We start from the raw sequence: 15775 nt of genomic DNA on the forward strand, positions 1-15775 counted from the left end.
GAATACACAGAATGTTTACCGAGGCATGGTGTCATTTCCAGACTGACACAATATCAAACGTATGGAAGTGTGGTTACCATGGTATCTGATTTAAAAATTCTTTTGCATGACCAGCTATTTTAATGTAATGTAACCAAGAAACAGTGAGTAACAAAAATTTTATTCATTGAACTCATTAGAAAATGTTAAGAGTCTAAACTAAATATTGTGAAATATTTTTAGGTAATTACATGTTTCGAATTTTTCTCAGTGAATATACTTGTAAATAGTATTTCAGCAAAACAAAATATGCATTTGTAAACTTAAATGAACAAAGAGTGTGTTTTTGTTGTTGTGTTTTTCCACAGTGAATTTTTACTCAGTTATTCTGATTAGATCTTGATATTTAAATCCACAACTTTATATCTTAATGCAATTCTGTTTAATTATTTAAAAAAATCACAACTGTGAAATTAATGCCAGAACACGAAAAAAAAGTGTTGAAAACGAAAATCCATGTATTGATTATTTTAGAAATTGTCTAATGCTACCTATTGACATTATTTGAGTTATCAGAAAACAAATCGTTCACATAATCGAAAATCCGAACTGTTAGAATTTGGTTATTTTTACAGAGAGTGAGAGAGAGAGAGAGAAAGAGAGAAGCACCTAATTAAACCAACAAAACGTGAGTTTAACACTTCTTTAAAGTTTGGCATAGAGAAAATGTTTGTACTCTACAGATAACACATATACACATTTTACCTTTCCCTACACAAAGTAAGATAAAAACACCCCAACAGTATATCCAACAGCATGTGAAAACATGTCGTTGAGTCATCTGCGCAAAAGGTTCATTTTTGAAGGAACGGTCAGGGTAGGGGATGGTGAGTGTAAACAGTACTATAAGAAAATACCAGAGAGTCGAGTGACTTTGGACTTAAGGTAATCATTCATCTACTGCAACTGCTGTTTTGTGATTTCTGTTTGGTAATGCAAAATAATGGGTGAGCCACAAATTCATTGAAAGTTTCTTTGTGAAAAGTTCTAATTGTTTAGAATTTTGTAAACGAATGTTACCATAATGTATACGATCAGAGCTAATAATCAATGAAATAATAATAAATAACTATTTATTTGTGGTGCCATTTGAAGTAATCGAAGAAGAAGAATGAAGGAAAACGAGTATGAAAAATCGACAGTGGGTGAAAAATACGAATTTTCAGTTATCATTGGGATAATTGATGTACAATTTTTGTTGAATAAGAGATCAAATTTATTTTCTAAAGAAATTTGTATTTCTGATGGAATTAGTGTAAGATATGCAGTGACAAAATCACCTTGTAGTTGGAAAGAATTACCTGAAAGAGTTAAAAAACAGAATTCTTGGTTAATAAAATATAACCATCAGCTGAAGTGGGAAATTGGTTCACTGGCTTTGGACAAACTAAGAGATTGGATGATAGAATCAACATGCAAATATCATATATTACTTGCCAAAGGAAGAAAAAATCAAAAACATTAACAAAGTTAATAGGGAGGCCTGTTCTTGATTTAAATGAAATTGGATGCCCGAAACGTCAAAACATAACGTGTACTTTTAAATGCTTTTGGAAGCATAACGAAAGATTCTGTGCTTTTAATAATTCTCTGAAGTATACTTATTGGTTTCAAAGAAATAAATACACAACCCTTAATTTTACTATAGTAAGAAATTCCCAACGTATGCCAAACGAAAAATTAACTTTCAGATGAGAGTCACATTGTCAAAACCATACGATGGCAATTCCACAACCATGGAAGAACCGTTGATGTATTTTTCAATTTATTTATTTTCTGTATTGTTAGATTCAGTAAATACAATTTGTAAATAATATTTCGTTCAATAAAATGTGTAAATTTAAATGAACAAATTGGGTGTCGTATATGTGTTATACAAATTTAAGAAGGAAGATAACATTTTTTTTTTGTGAAATTTCATGCCACAAAGTAAAGAGAGAATTTTTTTTTGATTCATTGAATTAAAAGACTTATTTGTTCGTTATCTACAAACAAGATTAATGAATGAAAATTAACAGTGTGGGAAAATAATTCACAAATAAATTCTACTTACAGAAATAGGTTAAGAGCACAAGGAATCGAAGGTAAAATTAATAGTTATATTGGTAATTTCCCAACGGAAACCAAGAGTTCAAAATAAAACATACAATTTCTCACCTACATACAGCAAAAGGCGAATGGATAAGATAGATACCATAAAAGGTAAGACTTAATCAGAAATATACAGTGTTGGAAAATAAATTCTCATATACTTTATATATTTATTAATTCTGCTCAGTTATTCTGTTAGAATATGACCTGTAAAAGTAAAATACAGAAAATAACGAATCAATTGAAAAAAAAATAATAAAAATTTCACTTTTCTTAATTCCATACTCTAACAGCAATCGGAATTCGAAACCGGAAATAACACTTACCCTAAACAAAACAGCGCATAGACTTTCCAACCAAGGATGGACACCCATGGGAAAGATAAATACAGAGAACCAAACGGATACTAAAGTAAATTAAGTAGTCCACTAGCTTTTCTGGTTATTTACAGAAATATCTATCAACTCCTATGTTTTGTGTGTTTTGTGGTGTGAATATATGTTAGGCACAGTAACCTATAATGAAAACTCTTTTCAGTTTGAAAAAAAAAAATAATAATTTCACTTATCAGAATTCCATAATCTAACAGCAATCAGAATTCGAAACCGGAAAATAACACATACCCTAAACAAAACGGCGCATAGACTTTCCCACCAAGTTGGGCAAATTTAAGAAAAGACTTAATGAGAAATATTCAGTGTTGGAAATAAATTCACATATACTTTATATATTTATTAATTCTGCTCATTTATTCTGTTAGAATATGACCTGTAAAAGTAAAATACAGAAAATAACGAATCAATTTGAAAAAAAAAAATAATTTCACTTGTCAGAATTCCATACTCGGAATTCGGTATGGAATCGGAATTCGAAACCGGAAATAACTTACCCTAAACAAAACGGCACATAGACTTTCCCACCAAGTTGGGCAATTTAAGAAAAGACTTAATGAGAAATATTCAGTGTTGGAAATAAATTCACATATACTTTATATATTTATTAATTCTGCTCAGTTATTCTGTTAGATTATGACCTGTAAAAGTAAAATACAGAAAATAACCAATCAATTTGAAAAAAAAAATAATAATAATTTCACTTGTCTGAATTCCATACTCTAACAGCAATCTAAATTAACATTAAATGTAAGCATTAATTTACTACACCAATGAATGCCGACGGTAACGAAGAACGAATAATTTTCATTCAAACATGCGGATACTAATCCCTTAGTCATATGTAAGTATTTGAGAAATATCCAAACTTGAGGAAATGCTACCTTTTGAACAATACCCCAATTTACGGTGTGACTCATGTCATCCCCTTTGAAGAAAAGTGCTCGCTGGGTGATATTGCAATGACGAAACCTCATCATCTACGCTCCGTAATCTAAAGGATGAAGTAACTAGTTCAGGTTACAGTATTTACAGAAATTTCATTCTTTGTGGATTTTGTGTTTGTGTTGTGTTGTGGATATAAAATTGAACTATTTGGGAATATTCGTATTTCGAAGAGTCATCTGGAAAGCTGTAAGTACTTTTTTAACTTAAACATAACTGATCGCATGTTGTTTGGTAAACGTAATTCTAATACTGAATAGTTTTTTTTTCCATAAGAATAATCATTGAGTATATATTAGAGTATCAACATGGACACATTAGCGATATTTTATGTCTAATGTGTATGTGTGTGTGTGTGTGTGTGTGTTTAAGGACAGGTACTTTAAGTATATAATTAATTATTCAGAAAAGATCGAAACACGAGTGCCATCACGACATCACGACTTTCTCTAAGAATTCCCACACTTTAACAGGAAAGAAATACCCAAAATGTATTGGAAAATTAGTACAACCATCTATAGAAGAAAAAAAAATGTATGTTTGTGTGACATAGAATATAGTTAAATTAAATTATCATTCCAAACTCAATAACAACAAACATTCACGTCACGAATCCTAATGTTATCTTGATCTTGTCAGAAGTGTCCCACCAATCACGACACGATTACTTAACCACTAAAATCATCCTTACCATTCAAAACAATAACGTCACTTATTTACAACTAACAACAAACATTCGCGTCACGATTCCTTATCTAATCTTGATCTTGATCTTGTTTAAAGTGTCCGACCAATCACGACACAATTTCTTATCCACTAATATCATCCTTTCCATTCAAAACAACAACGTCACTTATTTACAAATGACGACATTTATTTACAAATAACAAATGACGTCACTTATCTACATCTGAAAACAACACACACCCACAGCACGAATCCTTATCTCTACCATCACCCATAATTCCATACGCGAACCAAAACACAAGAACTGAAGCCAGTGACCACATATGCTACCAGGGAAATTCCAAACATTCCACACCCATGAAGCCATGCACACCGGAAGCATTTGGTTTAAAGTGTCCCACCAATCACAACACGAATCCTTATCTCTACCATCACCCATAATCCCATACGTGAACCAAAACACAACAACTGAAGTCAGTGACACATATGCCCACAGGGAAATTCCAAACATTCCACACCCATGAAGCCATGCACACAATGACGTCATCAACCAATCACGTCACGATTCCTTATCTTATCTTGATCTTGATCTTGTCAGAACCGCCACCCCTACTACTAATCTATATTAAAATTTGTTACGTCATTTCAATTGGGTTCAATAGACAGTTTTTAGGTTCTTTAAAAGCACTTATGCCTACGGAATAAATTCAACTTATGGCTGTTTTGGACTTATGCAGGGCCGTTTCTACATTTTGCGGGCCCTGTGCGAAATAGAAAAGCGGAGCCCATGAAAATCAGTAACATTTATGGAAATTTTAAATGGAAGAATAGCTTGTTAATTAATTAATTAAATCAAATATGAAAAATATTTATTCACATAAATAAACAAGTATGCTCTTTAGCATCAGTACCATAATAAAATAATACATGATATATTATTTTATTATGTAAGTACACATATCATATAAATATGCCAGAATATAAATAATAATATAAAATATGAAAAAATATCCTTTTTTTACTATAAAGAATGAAATATACCAGATGATTTTAAAATAACGTCAAGTGTTCAGAGCCCTCTGGCGAGTAATGCATTGGACGAAACACACCAATATTCGGTAGACGTATACACAGTGGAACTTGAGGATTCGATTTAACGGGAAAAAAATAGTACCAAAAGTCGCCAACAGGGGAAATTTTGGCGCTACCAAATTAATTTTAGTAGGTATGACTAATGAACGACTAAATGGCAAATGGTACTCTTGGTACTTTTTTTTTCTGTTAAATCGAATCCCCATGTTCCACTGTGTGCGTCTACCGATTATTGGTGTGTTTCGTCCAATACATTACTCGCTAGAGGGCTCTGAACACTTGACGTTATTTCATAATCACCCGGTATATATAACAACTTATAAGATTTAAAAGAAATCTTAATATATTAAATTTTATTTAACCTAATGCGCTTATTAATAAAATCATTTATAACGCTATCAAAATTCAATTTTTTGCAATTTCATGCTCCATAGATATTATTGCCAGAGACGACAAACGTTCTTGAGACATAGAAGATCGCAAATAGGTTTTTATTAATTTTAATTTGGAAAATGACCTTTCTGCTGATGCGACCGTAACTGGACTGGTCAATAATATTTCAAATGTCGTAGTATTATTTGGATAAATATCCGACAACTTATTTGCAATTATGAATTTTTAAATTTTAATGGGCATCTTCTGGAACAATATTTCTAAAAATAATTAATTCATTGTTAAATTCAGATTCATCAATATCCGTATTTAATTTTTGATACAGCTATTTGCAGCAAAATTTTAATTCGTTTTCTGTCATTTTTCTTATTAATTTCATATCATAAAGAAATTCAAATGATTTTTAGTGAAATTCATACAATTCATATATTTTTTTGACAGATCGTACAGCAGTATCTAAAATTACAAAAAAGAAATTTATCCTAAAATTATCTTTGTTATCACCTATTTGTGATTCATCAGGTGCTTCATAATCAAAAAATACTTTTCTAAGATGTACTCGACTTTCTTTAAATTTAATTTCTATTTCTAATAGATTTAAGAGTTCTTTAGCAATCTCAAAACAGCTATCAAATCCTGATATTCTCTGCTCTTCAAAGTACTCTACTAACTCTTTAATATGCTTAGTTGCTCCGTCAATGGGAATTTTTGCATTTTGTAATACTTTACTTACTTAATTAACTTTTGACAAAAGCTCATACCAAATTACAAGGCTTAGTATAAACTCAAATGGATCTATTTGTTCATATATTGAAACCACTTCTACTTTGACAGTATTATCTGATGCAGTTTTAAATAATTCTTTTAGTGCATTTCAAAATTCTGGAATTTGAAAACGCACAGATCTAACTGGTTCTATTCTATATTCCCATCTTGTATCACATAACGGTTTTGGAGTTAATTGTTTAACAAGTTTCTTTAATATGTCCCAACGTGAAGTTGAGGTAGAAGATAATGTATATATTTTTTGTATAACATTAAAAAAATCTATTGCTATAATTGATGATTTTGTGACATCCCCAAAAATTAAATTTAAATTATGACAGGCGCAAGGAGTATAAAATGCCTTTTCGTTTTCATTTAAAATGCGAGCACGAACTCCCTTATTCCTTTCATATTCACTCCGTTATCATACCCTTGCCCTCTACAATCTGACAATTTAAGATTTAATTTATTCAAAAGTGATTTTATATTTTCAGATATACATTTACCAGTAGTGTCATTAGTTGTTAAAAACGTCAAGAAGTGTTCAGAAATTTCAATATCTGCTTCAAATATACGTAAAAATCTAAAAATTACTGAAATTTGTTCCTGATGACTTACATCAGGAGTACAATCGAGAATTATTGTCGTATCATTTTTACAATATTTTGTTGAATTTTGGTTCCCATATCAACAATTAATTCATTTTGCACAATGGGTGATAGATACGAATTTTGTTTCTTACCTATAATTTTTTTTCCGAACATCGCATTAAATGATCTTTTAAAAGTGGATCAAATTCTGCAATTAATTCTATCATTTCAAAAAAATTACCATTATGGGCTGTGTACCTCTAAAAGCTAAATTATGTTCGGATAAATAAAAGAATTGCTGCTACTATTCGTCTTAAAACATTTCTTAACCGTTCTGCTTCAAATGTTATGACATTTTGATTTGCCTGATCAACTGTATTGTGATTTTTTAAATTACATTCCATTTGTGTCCATGAATACATGCATTTCATGTGCACTGGATTTCGTTCGTGCGACTTTAATCTTTCACTTACATGTCGCCAGTCAGAAAAGCCATTATTAGATAAAAAATTATCATCAGAAGAAAATAATTTGCAACAAAAACAAAAAACAGATTTGGAAAAGTTTGAATATACAAGCCATCTTCTGTTTTGCTTCTCTCCGTTTGCAATTGTCCTAACATAGTGAGCTGTGGAAAAACACCTCTTGTTGTCATCTTTTGGAAAATCATTTTCAGTCGGAGGAGACAGTGTACAACCGTCTTCTTGCACAACCGTCTTCGTGCACTATTGTGTACGGTGCACAACCGTGTACTAACACAAGTTGTTCAACCACGTTGTACAACTTGTGTTAGTGTTGCGTTGTTCAAAATTTTGGGCCATGTTGTTGGATCATCAATAGTAAATAGTTCACCTTCCTCTGGTGTCTCATTTTTAGGATCTTCAATACTAATTGTTTGACCAAACGCGTCATGTTCTCCGCTTCCTTATTTCACTTACTCTAATAAATTAATTAATATTGAAGCCGAAGAACTGTTTGTAGTTAATTCAGAACCCCCGTTATCAACTGATATATATGAACAAATAGATGAGTTCAACTTCATAAATTTAAACAGTGAATTTCTTTGACGTTCCTCAGCCGCTTCTTTTTCTTGTTTTCGCTTTCGTTTTTCATGCCCACTTGGGTATTTTCTTCCATAATAATCTCTCTCACGACTAGTCATACTCTAGAATTAAATACGATAGATCTAATTATAAAATAAGTTAATAAATTAAAATAAAATTACTTACCTGATAAACAAATATATCTAAAATAGATAATATTAGAAAATAAAAAAATCTAATATAGATTGAAAACTGCTATTGAAGAAAAATTCTGATGTCGGATAACCTAAAACCAGTTTACAAAATATATTTTTAAGATGTTTTGCAAGTAATGTCACATAAAAAAATTGCCATGACAGTACGTTGATATACTTACTTGTTCATAAAATCATAAACTAAAATAAAAAAAACTCCTTTAAATTATTAAAAACACCTGTTTTAAAATGCACGTTTCCCTGTTTAACACTATGATGTACGATATTGTTATATACCTCAGAGTAGTTTCAAATACTACCGCTCTAGCGCTACGATCTTATTTCACTTACTCTAACAACAATAGTTGGTTGTAAAAGTATATACATATATTTATATAATAATATTTTTATATAACAATTACAATATTAATTTATATAATAATTTTAAAAAGTTAATTGATTTTCTTTTTTCAATTTTTTGAGCTTTGATGGGGTCCTGTGCCACCGCACAGTTCGCGCACTCATGAATACGGCCTTGGATTTATGCCAAAATCAGCTCTAAGTAATTCATAGTTGTTAAGTACATAGTGATATCTGTAGTTCGTCGTAAAGAGCTGTTTTCGCCAAGGACGTGGCAGTTATTACTATCTTCTCGCTTAGTGGAACAAGTGCGCATGCTCACCAAAGAGATTGATGGGTAATTGATATCGGACAGATAGAGCGTACGGTATCTGGGTAACAAAAGAAACCATGAGAGAGAGAGAGAGAATAGAAGTTCGAGAACACAGACCAGAGAATGTTGTTTTTGGAAAGTTTTTAGAAATTTGATAGTCAGAATAAATTAAAAGAGGATTCCGAAAAAGGGGATCTTAGCAACAAGCGAATAGTAAATAAAAGGAGATGTTAAATAGACGTTCTGTTTGAACGTTTGAAGAAACGCAAAATGGAAAGTTTCGTCTTCTATCTCAAGGATACTGTTACCGTCTATTAATTATTTTATCGGAACAACAAAGCATAATTGCCGCACCACGGCAGGTCACCATGCAAGTCGACTCCATTCAAGCACAGGGATAAGTACAGATATCTCGACAAACTGTGGCAAGCAATCTGCGACATGCAGGCCAATACACCCGAAGGCCGGTATTTTCCCTCCCTTGAACCAAAGCTCACCATAGAGCATGTAGTGCTGTATCCACACAATTTGGACAAGATGCCAATGGGCTAAAGCACTGTTTACATATGAGAGCCGTTTTAGCCTTTCCTACGATTCTAGACGACACTTGATCTGGCGTAAAAGTGGTACTGCTTACCATCGCAAGAATATTCTTGGAAATGATAGATACGGCGGTGCTGGGGTCGTAGTGTGAGAAGGTATTATGCTTAATGGACGAACCGAGCAAGTTCTGAAAAAAGGGACTATAACTGGTGAACGATATTGCAACGAAGTTCTTCAAAGTCATGTTTGGTGCTGTAGGTGAAGAATCAATTTTGATGGATGACAATGTCACACTACATCGTACACGAGCAGTGGACATGCTTCTGGAGACTGATGATATATTAATCAAATCGAGTGGCCAGCATGCTACCCGCATCTCATTCCCATAGAACACGTTTGGGACGCAATAAGGAGATGTATTGATGCTCAAAATTCTTCTCCAAAAAACAAACAAGGCCTTATCCTTGCTGTGAAGGAGGTGTGGGCCAATTTGTCTCAAGAATTCCTGAATCACTTGGTGCTAAGCATAGTACGACTTGGTTTAGAGTCGTACCATCACAGTTCGGGATGGATATATTCCATACTTAAATGTCTCTCTGCATAGTTTTCTGTAGACACTGTACATTAATTCCTTAACACGTTCATTGCCAATCGCGCGATGCGAGTCCGCACCAAACATCCGATCACGCGTTATCGCGTGGACGTCGCTAACTAAATAAAAAAATAAAAAAAATTTGGCCACCACACGAAATTCCAATTTTCAGCTTGGCAATGAAAGTGTTAACTATGTCCTTAGGAAATTTGTACTTTTTACCAAAAACGTATTGCAATTTAATTTATACGAAATATTTGCACCTTAATCCAGCTATTCTTTTTGGTTCCATTACTCATTACAAACCGGTGATAACTGTAAAAATGGAACAGAAGGAGAGGGGGTGGTGATCAAAAGGCTGTAAGAGCAAGTAATATTAGAAACTAACGATGCTGTTTACAAAAAAAAAAAAAAAGAAAAAAAAGAAAAGATACATTTTCTTTTCTTTTCACACAGTTGTACATGATAAAAGTTTAAAAGCATATGACTACCAGTCAAAAGTTTTTCAAACTTTACGACCCATGCTATTCCTTTGGCAGAAAAAAAAAAGACAGTGGTGATAACTAATAACGTAATTGTGTCTTTTGTAATGGATAAAGTACAAAAATGAATTAAACTGTGACAAGTTTGTTACTATATCTGTAGATGTCTCCAACAGACTAGTATGTTTGTTCACCAGTTTGGAATTAAAGTACGACTGTAAAAATCCCAAAACGTGACTTAAACTCTTAAAAAGTTTGGTATAGAAAATAATAATAATAATAAAAAAGGATCATACTGTGCAGATAACACCGATACAATTTGGGGGGGGGGGGGTGAAAAGACAGGTTAAACTAATGTTCGTACAAAGTAACGACAAGAAATGGGCAGAAACATTTAGGAAATGGTTCTTAAATTTTCACATTTTGGCAGTAAGAGAAGAAAAACCAAAAGAAATTTGCAAGTTTGAAGACATTGAGTACAAAAAAATATAGTCACACAATACTATAGGATGTTTAACTCTGGTACCTCATCTGCAAAGAATTCTTCTAATTTGCGTAGGAATGAAATCTTACTTTCTTTTGCAGTGTGAAATTTCTTAACAGAAACTAATCAGACTTTTTTTTTTTTTTTTTTGAAAATCCACTCAGTGAATTATTAGACTCATTTGAGCATGCGAACCTTCACATTTTTTAAGAAACTGTGTCAACGTTTGAAAAAAAAAATGAAATTTTAAGAACAGAAGTAGCTTTGAAGTATAAGGAAATGAAAAGAAAATTAATAGCAGAAGAGAAAACAAGTTCATCCCCACAGCTTTGCAAACAAAAGTTGTCTCTGTATGGCAACGAATGAGAAGTAAAGAAAGCAGATTTTGAAATTCTATGAGAAATGTATCTCTTATTTAGAAATCAGTCTCAAAGCTACAGAGCAGTTTTGTTGGATGCAATAAAGTTGGGATTTTGAGGTTCACTGCCCACACGGTGAAGCATCTGCAGAATTTGTTAATTCCATCGCTCATTCCGAAAAAGCAGTGGTTGAAATAGACAAAGTTTTTGATGAGGTATCAATTATAAAAATAATACAGCAAGATCTAAAAGTAAAATTGAGAAACGCAAGCAATCAGATTGAAAAAATATAGAAGCGTATCAGAAGCCCACATCGAATGTTGTTAATTTACTCGTTGGGATATTCAAAATAATGAAAACAAAATGGGATTAAATGTCAAAAAGTGAATTCAGTTGTGAAATGCTCAGAGGGCCATGAACTGATAAAAATTACACGCTTTTTTAAAGAAAGTCCATTCTCTGAAAAATATAAATGATACAATTAAAGTGAATAAATATTTATTTGAAGGTAAACATTTCATTTTTCTTTATAATTTTTTTTTTATGGTCGACATTGATGTCATATATTGTTTTCAAGAAATATCGTAACCCTACTTTCAAGCACTTGTTAATTTTAAAGTCTTAAAGTTCCAAAAGTAGCCCACTCTATCATGAAGCCTACTAATTAAACTAATTAGTAGGATGAATCCTACCGATCAGTTTAATCAGTAGGATGAATCAATATTAATCAGTAGGATAAACTGAAAAATATATGTTGTAAAAATGCCGACGTGTTGGCCCTCGTGTCAGAATATTAATTCTGATAAATTAACCCATTATTAGAATTATGCTTACAATATTGCTGGCCTGGTTGGCCGACTGGCGTATCCGCTCTCCAGCCAAAAAGCTGTGGGTTCGAATCCGCCGTGGGCATGGATGTTTGTGATTGTCTGTGAAAATAGTGGTGGTGGTGTTGGTCGGCGGTAGATGGCGGTTGTGTAGATGATGAAGGTAGTTGCGGTTAGTGGAGTGGTGGGGACATAGAGTTGTAGAGCAGGTGCCTTCCCTTGATGAGTCTTTGGACTCCCTGGAGGTGTTATATATGTATGTTATGTAATAATAATATCATATAGCAATGGTCTGTTAATACATAGTAAAAGATTATTGGAAAAATAAAGTTTCTGTTTATTTCTGCATGCCAAAAATATTTACGAGTTGATTTCCCCAAGTCGTAGTGCCATCTGTTCACACTACAATGTGAAATTAACAGAACAGGATAACGGTGACTTTACTAACAAGAAAATGCAAATGCAGAGTCCAATCCCTTGTTTGTCTCATTTCCTTTAGTCAACACTTACTAATGCAAAAGATAAATATGGCAGTCTAAAGTGTAATCTTTAGAATTTGTAACAGAGGAATTAAGTTGAAAATTACAGTACCAGACCTAATATTCAGTTGAAATAATAATAAATAATTATTTATTTGTGATGGAAAAAATACCTAACATAATAAGGATGAAGAAAATAGAAAACCATTCAAATATAGATGAAAAGAAAAAAAAGCGAAATTTCAGAAATGACTAGGATTATAGATGCACGATTTCTTTCTGATGAAGCCTCAAAATTCTTTCCTAAAGAAATTTGTATTTCATATGGAATTATTGTCAGGGATACCATGATAGAAACACCTTATAGGTGGAATGAAATACCAGATGTCGGTTCCCTTTCTCTGGATAAACTAAGAGATAGGATGATACAATCAACATGCAAATATCACTCGCCAAAGGTAGAGAAAAATAGGTAATGTTTTCGAAATTATTAGGCAGACCTGTTATTGGTATGAACGATGTTGGTTGACCAAACGTGAAGATATAGTGTGCACTTACTCATGATACTGGAAACATAACGAAAGACTTTGTGCTAATATCAATGCTCAAAAATATATGTATTGTTTATTCAAGTTAAGGGAATATTAAATCCCACATTGTTTTAAAACAGAATTCGGCATGAAACTCTCTGATTCCCATCTTTGAGTTTCTTATTCGGTTTTAAAACAATGTGGGATTTAATATCCCCTTAATTTAAATATTGTTTATATCGCCGAAATGAAGCCTGCTGGCTCTTTATATTTAAGTAACTTAATGGTTGCACCTGTTTGACAACTCGTATAGCAGAGTATATAAGTTCTTTTCGCTATACACTTTGGTATTAGGTCTAGCTACTCACTGATGAAGCCTCAAAAAAGGCTGAAACAGGTCTGGGTAGTGATCTCCCACCATAATGTAATAATAGCATCCATTTCCTAGGGAATATGTTTTTACATTATGGAAAATACCAAGAATAGTGTAAAGATTTTTGTCACAAAGACTTGCGAATTCTCTTTAAACTGTGTACTGTGGCGAGGAGGCGCTGCAGTCGTGACAGAAGCAGACGACGATTAGGACTTCATTAGCAAAGTTTCCGTTGTGTGTGGTATCCATTTTTGTTAAATGTGCCCGAAGTGAAAGAATAAGTACAACATTAATGTTTGAAAGCAAATTATAATGTCTTTGTAGTTTCAAGAATCTTGTAAGGCAAGTTTGTGTCAAGTTTTTTAGAAATAAATAACATCACTAGAGTTACATCAGTGAAATGCGTATGAATGTGTTCTAAAAGTATACGTATAAGCGAGCATTCATTCTGCGTAATGATCAAGACTTTCACCAGCTTTACCACTCATCACAAGTCGGAATTTTACTAATAGCTATCAGAACTTTCCCCACCTTTGCAACGAGTTGCCTGAGATTGTACTACGTACTAGGACTACTTGCATTAGCTCACGCTAGTAGTCGCCGATACTTTTATAGTTTATTATATTCGGCATGAAACTCTCTGATTCCAATCTTTGAGTTTCTTATTCGGTTTTAAAACAATGTGGGATTTAATATCCCCTTAATTTGAATAATGTTTATATCGCCGAAATGAAGTCTATTGGCTCTTTGTATTTATGTATTGTTTGTTTTTTTAAAAAAAATAAAAATGTATGCCTCAGTTTTATTATAGAAAAAATTTCCTAGACGAGGCCAGAGATGAATTTGCTTTGCCCCTGGTGACGTGACGAAGTAGGATAACATCAGTTCAATGTCACATCCAACCCAACATGCGAAAACATGTCCATATGGGTCATCTGTGCAAATGTTACATTTTGAAGGAAACGGACAGGGTAAACAATCCTATAAGGAACAAGACTTGAGTGGATATTTTAAGTTACTGCAGTTCGTTCTTTCAGGCCAGAGAAGGACGTGTGTGTATGTGTGTGTGTGTGTGTGTGTGTGTGTGTGCGTGCGTGCGTGCGTGCGTGCGTGTGTCCAGTAAAGTAATATGATGAGTGAGCCGCAAAAGCCTGTGAAATTTTCTTTCTTCAGGAAAACAGCACGAGACAAAACACTCCACATGGCTCTAAAAGGATGGAAATCGATTATTATTTTGGAAGATACATACATTGTGATGTGGTTATCGAGAAGCACATGGGAAAGATTATACCGCCGGTTGGATATTCTCGGATACTTACAAAGAAGAGCAGATTACGAATTGTACATAAGAGACTGTAATATTCTCAAATGCCAAGATAGTGAAATAATCATCGATGAAACAGAAGACGGTGCAGGTAAAGTTTTCTCTACTAGCTGTGAAGTAGCTGAACAATTATCACCAAAAATGTACGACATTGATAAACATTTACTATTTTCGGAAACTGAATTAACAGCTATAAGGCAAATGGGAAGAATTATAGTCACACATCTGAACTCTTCCATGGTTAAATGAGACTTTCAAGACTTTATACAATTCGATAAAGATTCTTTATTTTGGGACATTTATGAACAGTATTCAGAAGACCGCTTGTGTATATCTGGTGACAAAAGAATATACGGAATCGTTAACCCGTTCATTGACAATCACACGATATCGCGCGACGCGAGTTCTCACCAAACGGCCGATCACGCGTTATCGCGTGGACGTCGCTAACTAAATAAAGAAAATTAAAAAAAAAGTTGTCCACCACACGAAATTCCAATTTTCAGCTTGGCAATGAACGATATCGCGCGTTCACGCGATGCGAGTTCTCACCAAACGGCCGATCACGCGTTATCGCGTGGACGTCGCTAACTATATAAAAAATATAAAAAAATTGGCCACCACACGAAATTCCAATTTTCAGCTTGGCAATGAAAGTGTTAAACAGGGATGGTGTCGTTTCGAGACTAACACCGTATCATATGTATGGAGCTGTGCTCCCTATGATATCCCATCTGAAGATTATTTTGCGTGACAAGCTATTTTGATGTACTGTAACCAAAAAAAAAAAAAAAAACAATGAGTAACGAACATATTTTTATTATTATTCTCATTGGAAAATATTAAGAGTGTAAACTAAAACTTGTGAAATAATTTTA

The 15775-nt window shown here is 33.1% G+C and overlaps 1 protein-coding gene across 4 annotated transcripts in view; it reads right to left on the reverse strand.

The window, feature by feature from the left end:
• LOC150103761 (glutamate receptor U1-like) overlaps positions 1-15775 on the reverse strand; it is a 70016-nt gene that overhangs the window by 39116 nt on the left and 15125 nt on the right. Inside the window, exon 1 of one of the 4 annotated variants that reach the window (XM_090396760.1) lies at positions 8414-8493. The exons of the other annotated variants lie outside the window; for them this stretch is intronic. The gene's annotated coding sequence lies outside the window, so the exon portion shown is untranslated. Of the gene's footprint in view, positions 1-8413; positions 8494-15775 lie in introns of those variants that run through there. 4 annotated transcript variants of the gene reach the window in all.

This window comes from Typopeltis vanoorti, chromosome 8, assembly GCF_054136105.1.
Source record: "Typopeltis vanoorti isolate ZY-2024b chromosome 8, IOZ_Tvanoo_1.0, whole genome shotgun sequence".
NCBI lineage: Eukaryota > Metazoa > Arthropoda > Arachnida > Uropygi > Thelyphonidae > Typopeltis > Typopeltis vanoorti.